The sequence below is a fragment of the Marmota monax genome, unplaced genomic scaffold (assembly GCF_021218885.2).
Source record: "Marmota monax isolate L192 unplaced genomic scaffold, Marmota_monax_Labrador192_F-V1.1 WCK01_AAM20220418_F8-fsc00039, whole genome shotgun sequence".
NCBI classification, from domain to species: domain Eukaryota; kingdom Metazoa; phylum Chordata; class Mammalia; order Rodentia; family Sciuridae; genus Marmota; species Marmota monax.
This window is the reverse complement of record NW_026693602.1, coordinates 1,896,738-1,913,249: the sequence shown is the minus strand read 5'-3', so window position 1 is coordinate 1,913,249 and position 16,512 is coordinate 1,896,738.

Here is a 16,512-nt window from a genome sequence, read left to right as displayed (position 1 = left end):
ATACTTAAAGGTGTAGTTTAGAAATGGGAATTGGGGCTCTCTTTCTGCGGACCCTTACGGTCAGAGGAGCCGTCACAGCGACCCCAAAGGAAAAGGTATGAATAAAAAGAGATGTGTTTCAGAATAGATGAAAATGATGCAGAAACTCATGGTGACTTCTTTGGAAACCTGATGACATTTTCTAAGAAAATTGAGTTTTCAGGAGTGATTTTGATCAAGTTGTCTGAAACTGCTCCACCCTGAATCTTCGAGTTCCAGGATTGGATCGGGCCTGGTGCCATGTGTGATTTTACCTCTCTACTGAATCCTGCCAGAGTGTTCTATCAGACATTGGTCACGTCTGCTTGAACAGCTCCCCTTTGTCCAGACTCAACCAATGAAAAGGGAGTTCATTACCTTTCTTGAACAATGTAGCTTCCCTTTGAGACTTCGGTTTCTCTGCCTGAGTGTAATTCTCTCCTAGAGATAACTGGCCTGGCCTGACACCGTGGATGCCTTTGGCTCTTTCCATTTCTTATTCCAGGTACAATCACCTTGGATCTTCCTTTAGAAGTTTCTAGAATAAACCCAGCTATCCGTTCCCAATGTGGAATTGAAAAACCAGCCTGTACCTCAGAGCAAAGCCTGTCCAAGGAAGGGGCATGACCTTTGTCCTTGGAAAGACTCACCGAGCACTCCTAGGCACATTCCCACCCTGCTGAATTGTTTATCTACAAATAACAGGAGAGATCTGCTGCCAGGTGTCCCTGACTCAGGCTAGGTGAGGACCCATAGCAGCCCCCTAGCAACCACCAATTAGCATGAGACAGGGAAAATACCTGGGATGCCAGATGGCCCCCAGTAGTTTATGGTGGTAGATAACATGTGGGAAACCATGTAGTTCAGCAATACTCCCCTCGTGGCTTAAACCAATCAGTTCAAATGAATCCCCCCTCTCGTACTAACCAATCACCCCTACCCAACTTGTTCCCGCCAGTGAATGTGCTAATCATGTTTTAGAGATGTTTTATGATTTTCCCGAGGTGTGTGATGATTTGCTAAGAGATGCTATGATGTATGTGAAGTCCCTGCCTTCCCCAAAGAGTGAATAAAACTGCTGCAAACCCTGGGCTCGGGGCCTCTCAGTGTCACCAGTTGCTGTGTGTGTGCAGAGGACCGAGCTAGCTAGCAATAAATGCCTCTTTGCTGCTTAAAAAAAAAAAAAAAAAAGAAATGGGAATTGGGAGGCTGAAGCAGGAGAATTGCAAGTTAGAGGCCAGCCTCCACAATTTAATGAGACCTTATCTCAAAATTTAAAAGGGCTGGTAATGTGGCTTAGCAGTAGTCCCCCTGGATTCAATCCCCAGTATTGGAGGGGAGTGGGGGGAGGGGTTGTGTCCCAGCTATCTAGGAGGCTGAGGCAGGAAGATTGCAAATTCAACACTAGACCATGCAACTTAGTGAGACCCTGTCTCAAAATTTAAAAGGTCTAGAGATATACCTCAGTGATAGAGTGCCCTTTGATTGAATCCCCAGTCCCTGAAGGGAAAAAAAGAAAAGTGAGCATGGACATCAGGCCATATGGGCCCTTCTCCAATGAGAGGCACTAAGAAGAGAAAGTAGGATACAGGATCCTGAAGGGTAGAACTTGCAAAGAAGCAAGGACTTCCCTAGTCTCTTTCCTTCCCACCCCCCAGTCTCTGCCTTCCCCCCATGCTGGAGGGGGGAGAGAGGCTCTGGGCTTCTTCCCTACCCTGCAGTGGTTGATTTAATACACAGTCACTATTCATGGTAGCTTCTAATTAAAAACCCCCATGGTTTGGGTCTTTGTAAAACCCACAATTTTGAAACTAGGAAAATAGGAGGCAAAGTCAGGATGATCTAGTTTTATTTTTTCAAATGTTAAATTTTATGACACTGAAAATTTTATGACCCAGTGAAAAATGTTTGCTGAAATCCAGTAGTGAATTTATGCACATGCTAATTTAAATTTTTATTTATGCAGTCCTGTAAGTATTCATCTGGAAAAATGAAATTGCTTGAGTTGTCAAAACCAAAGGAAAAAAATAAATGTGAGGCAAATGTTATTTCAGAATTTTTTTTTCGTGCTGACTGTATAAATGATAGTCTAAAAGTAAAAAGGAGTCCTAAAAAAAAAATCACAGCATTGGGGAAAGTTAAAGATTATTTATTAACTATATTTAATATACTACAATGTGTGTTATGTAAATTATATTTTCTACAAATATATTTAAAGTATCTTTGGAAGAATACACAATAAATTGCTAGTATTAATGCTTTTGAAGACCTGTTTTTTGCAATATATTTTTGTACTTTTTGAATTTTTTATTATGCACATGTGTTTGTACTTGTTTTATTTTTTATTTTATTTTTTTAAAATCACCTTTACTTAATGAGACAGTGAGCCTAAATTCTCATTGTTGCTTTGAAAGTATTTTTAATCAATAGTGCCTATTCAAAGCACTGGGGTGTAGCTCAGTGATCCAATTCTCACCTACCATGTGTGAGGCTCTGGATTCAAAGGAAAAAAAAAATAGTACCTGTACATCCTATGACTTTTTAGTTTGATTTTTGTTTTAAACATCTGTGTTTAGGGAGGCCTTGGTATGCTTCATTCTATTCTATTCTGTTCTGTTCTTGGGCTATGGGAAGAAATAAAAAGGAAGTTGCTAGAATAGCCTAGGGACAGATTGGAACAGGATGGGATTTGTCTGTTAGCAGCAGGAGGGAAAAAGAGATGGACTGAAGGAAAACAGCTTTAGGACCTGTTTTAAAATCCACTGGCCTGCTACACCTCTGAATTCTGATAGGAGAACAAGAACTTCATTATTCTTTCAGGCCTACAATATATCTAGGAGTTTAAAAACTTGCTAATGTACCCATTCAAGGAGAATGTTAGCTGTCCTGGTGCTATATGTATAACTTATTTTTCAAACTGGAAAATATCAGAGAGAGAAAAATGGGATGAGGGATGAGGAAAGATTGTCAATGAGCACTAAGTTACAGTTAGCAGGAGCAAAAATTTCTGGTATGCAATTGCTGTAGACTGTAGATAACAATAATACACTGTACACTTCAAAAAGGTAGAAAAATGATTTGGGAAGTTTGCCATAAAAAATAATAAATGTTTTAGGAGATAGATGTTCAAACTGATGTAGACCTTATACAAAAAGAAAGAGGGAATCCAGATTCATCAAACTTGTAATGAATCCCAATGTACCCATCTCACCTGCTTCCCTTTGGAATTAATTCAAAGCAATCCCAGACTCTGTAGTCTTTAAATATTTCCACTTTTATCACTAAATTCTAAAAATTCATTTTTGTCAGTAGTGGTGAATTATAATTATAAAAAGTAGTGATATTCCCTATTACATATTTGAACATGCACAAAATATAACAATATAATTTGGTCAGTTTCATTCCCCAGAACTTCCCTTTACCCTCCCCTCCTGTCTCCCCTGTCCTCTTCCTCAGTTCCACTGATCCCCTTCAGTAATCATAGATTCCCCACCACCACCACCACATTTTTTTTTACATTTTTCTCTCCAGCTTATGCATATGAGAGAAACATATAATCCTTGACCACATTAGTTTGGTTTATTTTGCTTAACATAATATTTTCACTTTCATCCATTTTCCTGCAAATGACATAATTTCATTCTGCTTTATAGCTGAATAAAACTTCATTGTGTACATATACTACATTTTTTTTATCCATTTATCCACTGGTGGACACATAGGCTGGTTTCATAATTTTGCTATGGTGACTTGTGCTGCTACCAGCATGGGGATGCATGAGTCACTAGAGTATGCTGGCTTTAATTATTAGGATAAATACCAAGAAGTGGTATAGCTAGGTCATGTGGTGGTCCTGTTTCTAGTCTTTTGATTAGACTCCATACTGACTTCCATAATGGTTGTACTAATCAACAATCCCTCAAAGAGTGTAAAAGTATTTCTTTTTCTCCACATCATCTCTAGCATTTATTATCATTTGTATTTCTGATGGCTGCCATTTTAAGAGGAGTGAGATGAAATTTCACTGTAGTTTTGATTTATATTTCCAATTGTTAAAGATGTTGAACATTTTTTGTATCTTTGTTAGCTACTTGTATTTCTTATTTTAAGAAGTATCTGTTTAGTTCATTGAGTCATTTATTATTGGATTTTTTGGTTCATTTGATACTAATTTTTTTTGAGTCCTTTATATATTCTGAATATGAATTCTCTCTCAGAATAGTAGCTCGCAAAGTTTTTCTCTCATTCTATAGGCTCTCTCTTCATGCTCTTAATTGTTTCCTTTGCTGTGAAGAAGCTTTTTCATTTGATACCATCCCCATTTATTATTATTTAGTTATTTATTAATTATTTCCTGAGCTTTAGGGGTCCTATTTAGGAAGTCTTTGCTTGCACCTATCTGTTGGAGTTTTAACCCTAGGTTTCCTTCTAGGAGTTGCAAAGTGTCTCTTTGAATTTCTAGGTCTTTGATGCATTTTGAGTTGACTTTTGTGCAGGGTAAGAAAGAGGGAATCCAGTTTCATCTAAGAATTATTTTTTATATAAAAAATTTTCACAACTAAAAAAATCAGAGGCAGCACACAGGGCATGGGGGCCACAGGGCACTTGTTGGTAGTCACTGCAGGTCAGAGCTGAGTCTGGCAGCCATGCCAGCAGAGGCTCACTGGCTGACAGCAGAGGAGAAGCACAAGATGATGAGAATTGAGAGAGGTGCCATTTACAAAGAGTTCTTGAAATTTTGAGAGCAGAATGGTGGTTACCAAGGACCAGGAAAAATAGCAGGGAGGGAGGGATGAGGAAAGATTGTCAATGAGCACTAAGTTACAGTTAGCAGGAGCAAAAATTTCTGGTATGCAATTGCTGTAGACTGTAGATAACAATAATACACTGTACACTTCAAAAAGGTAGAAAAATGATTTGGGAAGTTTGCCATAAAAATAATAAATGTTTTAGGAGATAGATGTTCAAACTGATGTAGACCTTATACAAAATACACGTGTCAAAATGCTACATGGGGGCTGGTATTATGCCTCAGCAGTACAGCACTCACTTAGAACGTGCAAGGTCCTGGGTTCGATCCTCAGCACCACATGAAAAATAAATAAATAAAATAAAGGTTTAAAAATTTTTTTGAAAAATGCTACATGGTTCTCCATTAACTAATATGTATTAATTTTAAATTTTTATGTTATAGTCAAAAAAATTTAATTTTAAAATTGTAAAATCATGTTTCAATTGGAAAACAATGTACATGGTTCTAAAATAAAAATTTTGAAAACTACAAAAAGTGTACTTCAAGAACACAAATTTCTATCCCTTTTTTATTCCCTACTCTATTTCCTTCCCCACTGGTACTGTAGCCATTTTTGTTTAATTTCATAGTTTACCCTTCTGGTGTTTTTTTTCTTAAATCATGCAAATTTTGGGAAGGACACAATTCAGCTCATAACCACCATCATGATGAACACTAAAGTTTGAGGATGCTTCCTTGATGATCAAATAATCATTAGGCAAATTAAAATGTGGCATTGAAAGAACATGTTGCCTTTCCTTTGGCTTGTTGTTAAGTCCTGGGTAGTTTTCCTTTGGTATTTACACTAATTCGACAAGTTAAAGGATTCCAGTTTATGCACTGTGTGAGGTTGGGGAGGTTGGGTTTCACAGAAGCAGAGCCTGAGATGAGGATTCTTATTCAAGTGGATTATTGGGGAAGTGCTTTCTCCCTGTCTCCAGGGAAGGAGAGTAGAGGGAATGAGAGAAGCATGGTGGAGCAGGAGGAAAGTTAAGTAAGGATGTGCTGTCCAGAGGCCAGGATCTGACCCTACAGGGAATTCTGGAACTCAAAACCCACAGTCAACCCCACTGGAGGCAGAAGAGCCATCTTTCCTGTGATTGGCTTCCATTTGTGTGGGCAGAAAGTGCCAGCAAGACTGACCAGGCAGGTACAGCAGCTGGATGTGGCAGAGTGAAACTCCAGACAACTATAAGTTGTCAGCCAACATTCACAGCAGGTGTACCTGCTACTATAGGTAACCTGGGAAGTCACCAAAATCATCCACTACATGACTTTCTGAATGAATATTATATTTCACAAAAAAAGATGGAGAAAGTGGAAGAAGATTAGGAAGGAATGGAAGAAAAAGAGAGGAATGCAGATACTGCAGTAATCTACACCCAGATCATGATTATCTGGGCTAACGTGATCTCAGTGAGATGGAAAGAGGTGAAGAAAGTCAAGAGATACTTAGGAAATAAAATTCATAGACCTATTGATAGATTACGTCTCAGGATATGGAGTTCAGTTTCCATGGATGAGGTCTAGATTTCTGGTTTGTCTAAATGGATTATGTGAGCAATGGAGTAGGGAGCTATGGGAGTGAGTGGCCCAAATATAGAAAAGTGAGGGCAGCAGATTATTCTGGGGGTTAGAGAGGTGAAGTTCAGTGGTACAGCACTTGCCTCTCAGACATGAAGCCCTGGGTTCCATCCCCAGCACTGAAGAAAAAAAAAAAAAAAAAGATTATTATGGATGTGTTAAGTTTTAGTCTCTATAACAAGACACCTCATTATCCCTTCCCATTCTCATTGAAGTCGCTCTGGGAGGAGTCATTCATATTAACAAGAGGAAATCTCTTTATTTGGAGGTTTTTCCCATTAAGAGTGGGGATAAAAAATATATATTTTAAAAAGGGCTGGAGATGTGGCTCCGAGGTTAAGTCCTCCTGGATTCAATCACTGATACTAAAAAAAAAAAAAAAAGTGGGGATCTAGAGCCACAGGTCTCCAGCATCAGATGGGCAATGAGCACAGAAGCCAAGGGACATAATCACAAAGAAGAAACGGGAGGGAGAACTTCTATAGCCTCACAAGTGGGGATATCAGCTCCAATTGCAAAGCAATATATGAGGAAAGAAAATAAATGTCTAAAATATCAATCAATATTTTCCATCCTTCCACGTTTACAACTGACTGTAAGGAAGATTTTTCTCCTTTCCGTGATGAACCGAAGGGGCACATTCAGCCATTATGGGCCACCAAGAGGGGACAGGTGAACCTGCTACTGTTTTGTTGTTGTTGCTGTTTTGTTTTGAACTGGCATTAAGTTTCAAACATTAAAACAAACAAAAATTTAAGTAAAATGTCTCCCATAAGCAATATTTTTATTTCATTTCTTGCTTATTCTTCTAGAGTGTTTTTATACATTTATTAGCTGATATAGATACACATGTTTTCCCTTCCTTTTTTACACAAATATTAACACATACTGCACTTCATTCTATCTATAATATTTTTTTTACTTAACAATAATCTAGATTTTTTTTCGTATTAAACCAAGAGGGCTGGGCATGGTGGTGATTTTCCTGAAATTAGATGTGGATCAGTGAAATAGTGACTCCATTATTTGTCCTTAGTTCTCTAATGTTTTTCATTGATAAGACTACTGGAGTATAAGTGGGTTAATAAGTGTATCCTACTCTAAATGATAAGAATGCAGCTAAGATAAAACCCAGTGACTGTGGTGTTAAACTGGGAAAATGATACAAAAGATTATTTGTAACCTATACTCAGGGGAAAAAAAAACCTGCCAGGTGCAGTGGCACACGCCTGTAATCCCAGCAGCTAGGGAAGCTGAGGCAGGAGGATCTCAAGTTCAAAACCAGTCTCAGAAATTGAGCAAGACCCTGAGCAATTTAGTAAGACCTTATCTCAAAATAAAAAAATTTAAGGGCTGGGGATGTGGCTCAGCAGTTAAGCGCCCCTGGGTTCAATCCCCAGTACCAAAAAAAGGGGACTTTCTTGGTTTTTATAGCTGCCTACTATTTTATTGTAAGCATATATCATAATTTATTTAACCAGACTTCAATTCATATATATTATGGTCATTTACACTATTTCACTATTACAGACAATGGTGTTGCCTTGAATAGGTATCATTTTGCCTGTCAAAATATAGCCTGTCATTTCAATTTCTAATAGAGCTGCTAGCTCAAAGGACATTTGCATTTGTAAGTGACAGTCACTGTTAAACTGCCCTCTACAAAAACTAGAAAAGTTGTTCTCCTAAGCAACGAAAGGCAGAGCTGTGTCCCCAGCCTTGCTAACAGCATGTCATATCTAACCTTTGAATTTTATCCGGCCCAACAGCTTAAAAAATGGTATCTTAGTGTAATTTTTATTTTCATTTTTACTTCTAAATTTTATTTTCCACTTTTCTTGTGAAGGAGGTGAAGCATCTGTTTGTTTGGGGCTTTACATGTTATGGAAGTATTCATATCCTTTGCCCAGTTTTTTATTGGGTTGTTAGTCCTTTATAAACTGTCATAACTCTCTCTTAGGGACATAGCACTTTGCTTGCTGTTGAAGTTGTGGATATGTTTTCCCACTTTTATTGATCTTTTCATCCATGTTTTGATTTTGCTCATGGTGTGTTTGCCAGGAAGAAGGGGTTTTTAATACAGCCAAATATAACAGTTTTTTGTGGATTCTTGTTTCTGTGTCACACTTTAGGAAGGTTTGATGAGAAGAAATTTAATGTGCATTGAAAATATTTAGTAAGTGTTGAGGAAAGAAATATTTAAAAGGCAGAGAGACACTGGCCAGTTGTGGAGTGTTTGAAAGCCCCACCGTAAAGGTGTTTTCAGAATACAAGTCCTCCTGTCCTTGCTTTGGTCTTGGGCAGGGATACAGGCTGCCAAGAAATTGAAGGTGAGGGTTTTTAAATTGGTTTGGTATTTTAAATTGATATAGTAAATTAAATAAAGCTCATCAGTCTATAGCAAGCAACTCAATAAATTTTCACAAGTGTATACTTGTGTAACTACACCCAGATGAAGATCCAGGACTGCCCAGTTCTTGACCACCTGGACACCAGGAAGAAGTGATGCTTAGTTCTAAACACCAGAGGGATGTTTGGTGAATGCAATGGTGTGAATGGAATGAAGGGGTTAATGGAATGAAGAGTGATGGGCAAGGGGTGATTGAGGGTTGTTGGAGTGGCCATTGGCCTGTTCGAAGGGGCCTCTCTGAACTCTGGCCTTGTTAGAATTTATTCACATAGAAGAGAAAACAAGACTATTGAGAATCCAAAAGAACAGGAGAGGGTGGCTATCTTAGTGGGTCAAATGAAAGTAACCATATGGAAGTGGGTTGAGGCCTAGCTTCCTGGTCAGAGAAAATGTACCTGAAGATAAATATTCAGAAGTGAATTGAGATAAACATTCAGGAGAACGGAACAGTATTGAGCTGACATTTATTTCTTTGTTCTTACTTTAATCTTTCCATTGCCTCCTCATCTCTTTCGACCCAACCTAAATCTCCAGTTTGGGTTGAAGGATAAAATAAGAACAAAAATAGGTCAATGTGTGGTTAGGCCCAGAACAAAACCTCTTCGCCTCTTCCTTTTTATTGACATTCTGCCCAAATTCGGAAGGACTCAAAAGTTATACAGGTATAAAAGACAAAGGGGTTTAAAATTAAAATTCTTCTCCCATCCACCCCACATCAAATGCAATTTTGACTCCCTAGAGGCAATTGTGAAGAAGAAAAAACTCCTTAGTCTTGGTGTCTCCCTCCGTATGGAGATGTGACTTACCTGATCTCTCTCTGTCCCACCATGGAATTCACTTTAAAAAATGGCTTAACCTGAGGGTAAATTTGAGAAAAATAAACTGTGGGTGCCTGGCTTTGCTCCTTTTCCCCTTTCTCTTGGGAAGGGCATTTGCTACTTTTCCAGGAATAGGCCCTTCCCAAAATGTGAGAAAGGCTGCCCTGGCCCAGTACTTTTATGACTATGGGTGAGGTTCCTCCCGAAGTGCATTAAGCCTGGCTTTTAGCTCTCCCAAGCCACGTACTTCAGCTTTGCCTTATTAATAATATAGTAGCATTAGAATCTCCCAACAGCCTTATTCCTTGCCTTATTCCTCCATCTGTTCAGAAACTGCATGGGGAAGAGGAGCTTTGCTGATCAGCTCTCTGCAGAGGCTCCAAGACCATCTGCTGATGGCTTTGGGGGATTTTAGTTCAAAACAATATCCTTACATTTCTATTTCTTGGTGTGTCCATTTTCGTAGTACCTGTTGATCTCACATCATAAATAACAAAGGATCTTGCTCACTCAGCAGCTACTTCTCCTCCAATACTAACAGTGCTAACTTGCTAGCATCTCCTGCTAATCTTTATAATTTTAGTAAACTATATCTTCTATTTCCTAACCTACTTTAGATAGTATTTCTCAACTCTATGATGTCTAAAATGAGGAATTAGTTCCCCACATCCTGCTCCAACTCTCTTCCTCACCATCTTCCAGCCTATCAACTCTAGATTTAATTTTTACACTCTTAAATTTTATAATATTTGTATTTTATGTTGATTTATAGACATGTAAGTACATGCATTTGTTATATTTAAATGTCCAAATCTTTGTTGAAAGGCCAAATTATAAAAACTGAAAATCAGTTACTAATATTTAAAATACAAGTTTCAGGAAATGCTGTTCTCAGCAGAACAAAAATGGTACGGTCAGACCCACAAAGAGAGAAACATAATCCTATGTCAATAAACCTGGGCTACTTGAAGGAACCTTATCAAGGTCAAATGGATAGTCTTACATTCTATCAATTGCCCAATGCTCTGCCAGATTTTTTTGTTTGCTTTATGTTTAGACAATAAATTTTATACATATTATTGTTCTCCTCATTGTATTAATATGCTCAGACTTCCCTAACAGAATAAATTGTCTTTATTCCAAACTTTGATATGGCTTAAACAATAGAAATTTATTTTTTCACAATTCTGGAGGCTGGAAGTTCAAGATCAAGGTGCCAGCAGGGTTGGTTTCTGGGAAGGCCTCCTTCCTGGGGTGTAGATAGTTGTCTCCTCTGTGTCCTCACATGGACTAGTCTCTGCACATGCATATGGACAGAGATCTCTGGTGTGTCTTCTTCTTATATCCCACTGGGATTAGGACTTCACTCTTAGGACCTCATTTAACCTAATTACCTCTTAAAACCCCCATCTTCAAATATAGTCACCTTGGAGATTAGGGCACCAACCTATGAATTTGAAAGAAAAGGGGATACATTTCAAATTATAACACCTCTGTTTGTTCAAAATCTACAAATTTAGTAAATAGTAAATAATAGAATAGGTATTCCCCTATGTCCACATATGTGAAAAGTATTCATTTGCCAAGAATCTGGAAACTAACCTGGGAATATCCTAAAAGTAAACCATGGATTTCTCTGCTCTGGGAAATATAATAAAGTCTTATAAATTCCAAGGCAAATGACTCTTGGCCTCACATAAGACAAAAACTCTAATTCTCATCTGGGGCCCAGCAGTACTACCCAGATGAACCAGTGTTGGGCCGATGGATACTCCTGAAGGCACTGAGGACTATACTATGTGTCCCTTTCTGTCCATTTGTGTTGCTATAACAAATTACACAACACTGGGTAATTTATAAAGAATAGAAATTAGTCTGTTATCATTTTGGAGGCTGGAACTCCAAGGTCAAGGTGCTGGCAGGTTTGACATCCACGAGGGCTGCTCTGCTTCCAAGTTGGTGCCGCGCTGGCTGCATTTGACATGGCAGAAGATGAAACGGCAAAAGGAGACACCTGCTAGTTTCCTCCAGCCCTTTTGTGAGGCACTAGTTTTTTCTTGAGGAGGACCCCTCCTCCCCCACATGACATCCTTCCCCCAAAGGCCCTAGCTCTTAACACCACCATGATGAAGAGTCGGGGTGCACATTCAAACCACAACCTCTTCCCATCACTCTGACAGTGAAGTCTAATGATAAATACTCTGAGGGGCATCCAAGAATGGCTGCCCGATGGTTGTTGAATAAAGGTCCATTCGCCCTTGATAAGAAATAAAAATTGTCTTTATTCCAAACTTTGATATCTAATGGCTGCCAAGAGGTGAGCTGGAGAGAGCTGAGCAGACAGGTCCTGAGGTGGTGAAGGAAGACAGGCCAAATTGAATGAAAAGAAACTTTTTATTCTCTGACTGCAGTACACTAGAAGCAAGAGGCCAACCAGGAAGAGGTGTCAGATCCCGTCTGTGTGCTCACTTTGCCCCCAGAACAGCTCCAGGTGAGCCAGACACAACAGGGCAGATTGTCTCATAGCCCATGGGGACAGCAAGAGGGAACAAGGAGTAGAAGTACTGAAAGTGGAGAAAAGAGACTTGATAAGGAGGCCTGCGCCAGGAGGCACTGGACTAGGAACGCAGTTACTCGTGGGAGTGTGGCTAGTCTGTGTGGTGGAGTCCTTGAAGGCGGCTCTGTCCAGACTGTGCACCCAGCGCCATGTGGGAAGGGAGGCCTTCCCCATGAGAGGTTCTAACTCCAATCATTGCCTGTGGCCAGCTCCCACCATCCCCCCAAATAAATCGCACATACAATTTTGGCCTGGAGCCAAATTCTTCAGTTACCCCTGGTAACAGCACCTTTTCATATCCCTAGACAGGTTTACAAACACTCTGAACTCCCTAGCCATGACCTTTGCTTAATGCATGTTTGGAATATCACAGTAAACTACAGTGAGAATAAATCTATCACCAAATTTTCTCCAGAATGAAAATACCAAAGATTCGATAATTGGATATTATTGGGCATTATTATAAGTGCTTTTCTGTGTTCTGATGCATGATGGGAAACAATTGCAAGATTATTGCTCTCAATAAATACAGCTTTATATCTGCTCTTTTCCTTGTTTTCATTACAATAAACATCTGAATATAATTGATGATCTGTTATACGTCCTTTGCCTGCACTATAATGGCTTTTAAATTTACCTCCTAATTTTACTATTCCATTAATTAACTATGATTGTGATTACAGTCTCCTCAAATCTTTCCTGGTAGGAAGAAATTGGGTAGAAATAATCGTGATAGTAGTAAAAGTGATAATTAAATAAAGATATTAAAGTCACTATATGACTGGCATGTAAAAAGCTAAAATTGTTCCCTGGAGAGATTTTGTCCTAAAAAAGATGCTCCAATAGTATATATAAACTTATATAAATCCCCCTTTTCCTGCCTCCAGACCCCAGCAACCTCCCTGCCCTCAACACATTCCCTAAACCAGGACAAGAAAATCTGGGGGAGACAAATAAATGGAAAAGAGAAGAAATTCATAGCTTGAACCAAGCCAAAGCATGTTTCCACCCACTTGGTAGGACTCTTCAAAACTTGCTAAAGCAAATTGAACTCTGCAAATGTGTATTTTAAAAGGTTGGATATTGAAAGTGGAGGGGAAATTGAACAGCAGTACAAGATTAAAGTGTTATGTGAAATTTCAGTAATTGTGCCCATTAACTGAAAAAATATTTGCTTAAGTTTTTTTTTTTCAGTACCACCCCTTGGTTAGCCAACAAAATTGGAATGTGCTGCCCAGGAGTGTTCTGCTGCCCGTTTACTACCCCGTTTTCAAACCTGGAACATCTCCAGCTATGCCTTCCTATATTTAATGTTTATTACCTTCCTTTATTTAATAAATACCATGCAGAATACCAATAGATAGGCTGGATTAAAGTAGAAATTGACTACAAAGGGGTAGGGGTCAACCAGAAAGACTGGCTTTTCAGTGTCAGCAGTACCTCAGGCTTGGAGAGAGCCAAAGATGGCTTCTGTCTACCTTTCTAGGTTCCTTGGCTGGGCTACAAATTAAATTGACGTAAAACCAGATTCACAGGAGAAAAACCAACAAAATATGAGTGCAGAAGTGGCAGACTGAAGCTTCTATAGCATCCTGAGCTATAGAATAAAAAATAGGGCTTGGAGTTTCTGGGAGGTGGTGGAGACAAGTGAGGTGAGGGGGAGGTGAGGAGGAGGCGAGGGGAGGGAGCTCTTGGTGACTAAAGGTGGTCTTGTGCAGGTAGAGCCTCTCAGGTAGTAGCAGTACCTGAAGCAGCCCTCAGAATAGCTGACAGATCGTGTGGAATAGTGTCAACCTCTGCTGTCCTTGCCTGTGATCCCAATCTTCCCTGGTTAAGATTCCCAGGGAGGGGATTCATGACCACTGGGTTCCTTTAGGATCTGTCTCTAGGCAGCTGGTTCCTTTAGGATCTGTCTCATAGAAAGTCACTGCCTGCATCTACCATCTCCAAGCACCCTCTATTCAAAGGAATCAGTATATCAAAGTATCATATTTGGGGGTAGTATTTCCTGAACTTCATCAACACTTCAAATAGAATTAGGTGGAAAAGGTATTAAAATTAGCTCCTAATTTCCTAAGGTTCTTCTTTTTTTTTCTGATATAAGACAATTTATTACTGAATACTAGGCTCCTGGTATTTCCTCTCCTTGTATTTTTTGGATAACTGATTTAAAATTCCTCCCCAAAATGGCATGGAGATTCTTCAAGAAACTAAAAATAGATCTACCATCTGATCCAGCTGTCTGTCCCACTTCCAGGTATACATCCAAAGGAAATGAGACCTGCATGTCAGAGACACGTGGATTCCCATGTGTGTTGCTGCACTATTCATAACAGTTAAGATACAGAGCCAGGCTAGGTACCCATCAGTGGATGAATGTGTTGAGGAAAATGTGGTAGACATCCACAATGGAACACTGGCTGACCACAGTGAGAATGACATCCTATCGTTTGCAGAAAAATGAATGGAACTGGAGGACATTATGTAAGGGAAACAAGTCAGACACAGAAAGGTAAATTCTGCATGTAATCTCTCCTATATGAATGTTTTAAAGAGTTGATTGGAATGTATAATGCTACTACCAGAAGCTAGAAAGGGTTGCTGACAGCAGATAGTGGGAGGCTGGGGGTACCCGAACACGGTTACAAGGAAGTAAACGTCCTAGAGTTCTACGGCCCCGTGAGGAGACTGTAGTTAAAACAACCTATTATGTTTTATAAATAACTGGAAGAGAGGAGCTTGAAAGCTCCAAATACAAAGTAATGATAAGGAGGTGGAAAGTTAAATCACCCTGATTTGATCAGTACATATTATATACATTTATTGAAATATGTCACTGTGTCCCACAAGTATGTATTACTTCGTGCGAGTCAAAGGTTTTTAAGTTTAAAGAGACAGAAGTGTTAAGTAACCTGATTTGATTGTTTATTCTTTCTTTCTTCTTCTCCCCGCCCAATGCTCAGGAGCAAAGCCCGGTGCCTCCCACATGCATTCTGCCTCTGAGCTATGTCCCCAGCTTTCTGATCTGATCACTATACATACCTACATGGGTAGCATTGTCACACAGTACCCATCAATTGGTAAAATTAAAATAATAATTTTAAAAAATAAATATATATTAAAAGATTGGTGAATAAATATAGATCTATACATTTTAAGTTAAAATAAAAATGTTAACAGTGACATCACTTTAAATGATAAAATAATTAAAAGTTCTCCCGACTACCCTGCTCCCTTTTCCTCTCCCATTCCCTTCACGGTTGTTGACTCTTTCCTCTACCTAGCTTAGGCTGCTTCTGTAGGAAGACAGTCAACAAGATACAAACAGTAAAATATATTTGACCTGATTTCTACTTACTGATTTCTACTTACATGTTTGTGAAATAGGAATTTGGGGATAAAGGGAGAGAGATACTGAGTCTCAAAGGAAGTGGCCATAAACCAATGAAATGTCCAGGAACAATCACAATTCCCAAGCATCACGCTCTTGGCCTGAGCCCTTGTAACCAACGAGCAAGTGCAAGGAAAACTGGTGCAAAATTATGTAGCCCTACCCTGACTCCACCTCCAGTTCAGACCCTAGCAACCGTCCCTCTCTAAATATTAACACCCCACACCAACAGGATGCTGCAGATAGCCCCACAGAATGCATCTTTCTTGCTTTACTTCAAAGGCATCTCTCTTGAGATTGTCCCCATTCTCCCTTGAACTTGCATCTCCTTTCCTAAATAAACCTCTCTCTGTGCTTTTGGACTGTGAAGAAATTGTTTTCCTTCACTGTGCCAAGACCCCCCCTGGCCCTGAGTCAAGTTTCCTCTTCTGTCTAGGAACTCCCCAGACCTTTCTTCAGAGATTTGTCTTCTCCTGTGACATGTGCACACAGAGAATGAGAACCTAGAAGCATAGATTTTCCACCTTTGGTCTATGCTATACTAGTTGACTTACATTTTTAGAATGAATTCAAGTGACCTGTGTTATTTTCTATCACAGGTTCTTTTGAATACAGTCAAGTCTCAGCTGCCTGAACATCTCTTGGACTGCTCATGGGCAGTGAAATTCCTGGGTTTCTTGTTGCTCTGCTGGCCCAGATCATCAGGTCTCACCACATCCACTCCCAGCCCTGTCCTACTCAGCCCTGCTCAGAGCATCATCCCTTGAGCGTAAAGCAGGAGAGAAAGGCCAAGGCCCAACCTCAGCAGCCTAAGACTCCACAGCAACCACAACCACTTATGACTCTGGTTTCCCTCTAGCCTGCTACAGGACCAGCAGGTGTAGAGTGACTGCTTCAGCCTCCCTTATTCATGAAGAGAAGCAAAATTATCCTAACCAATGT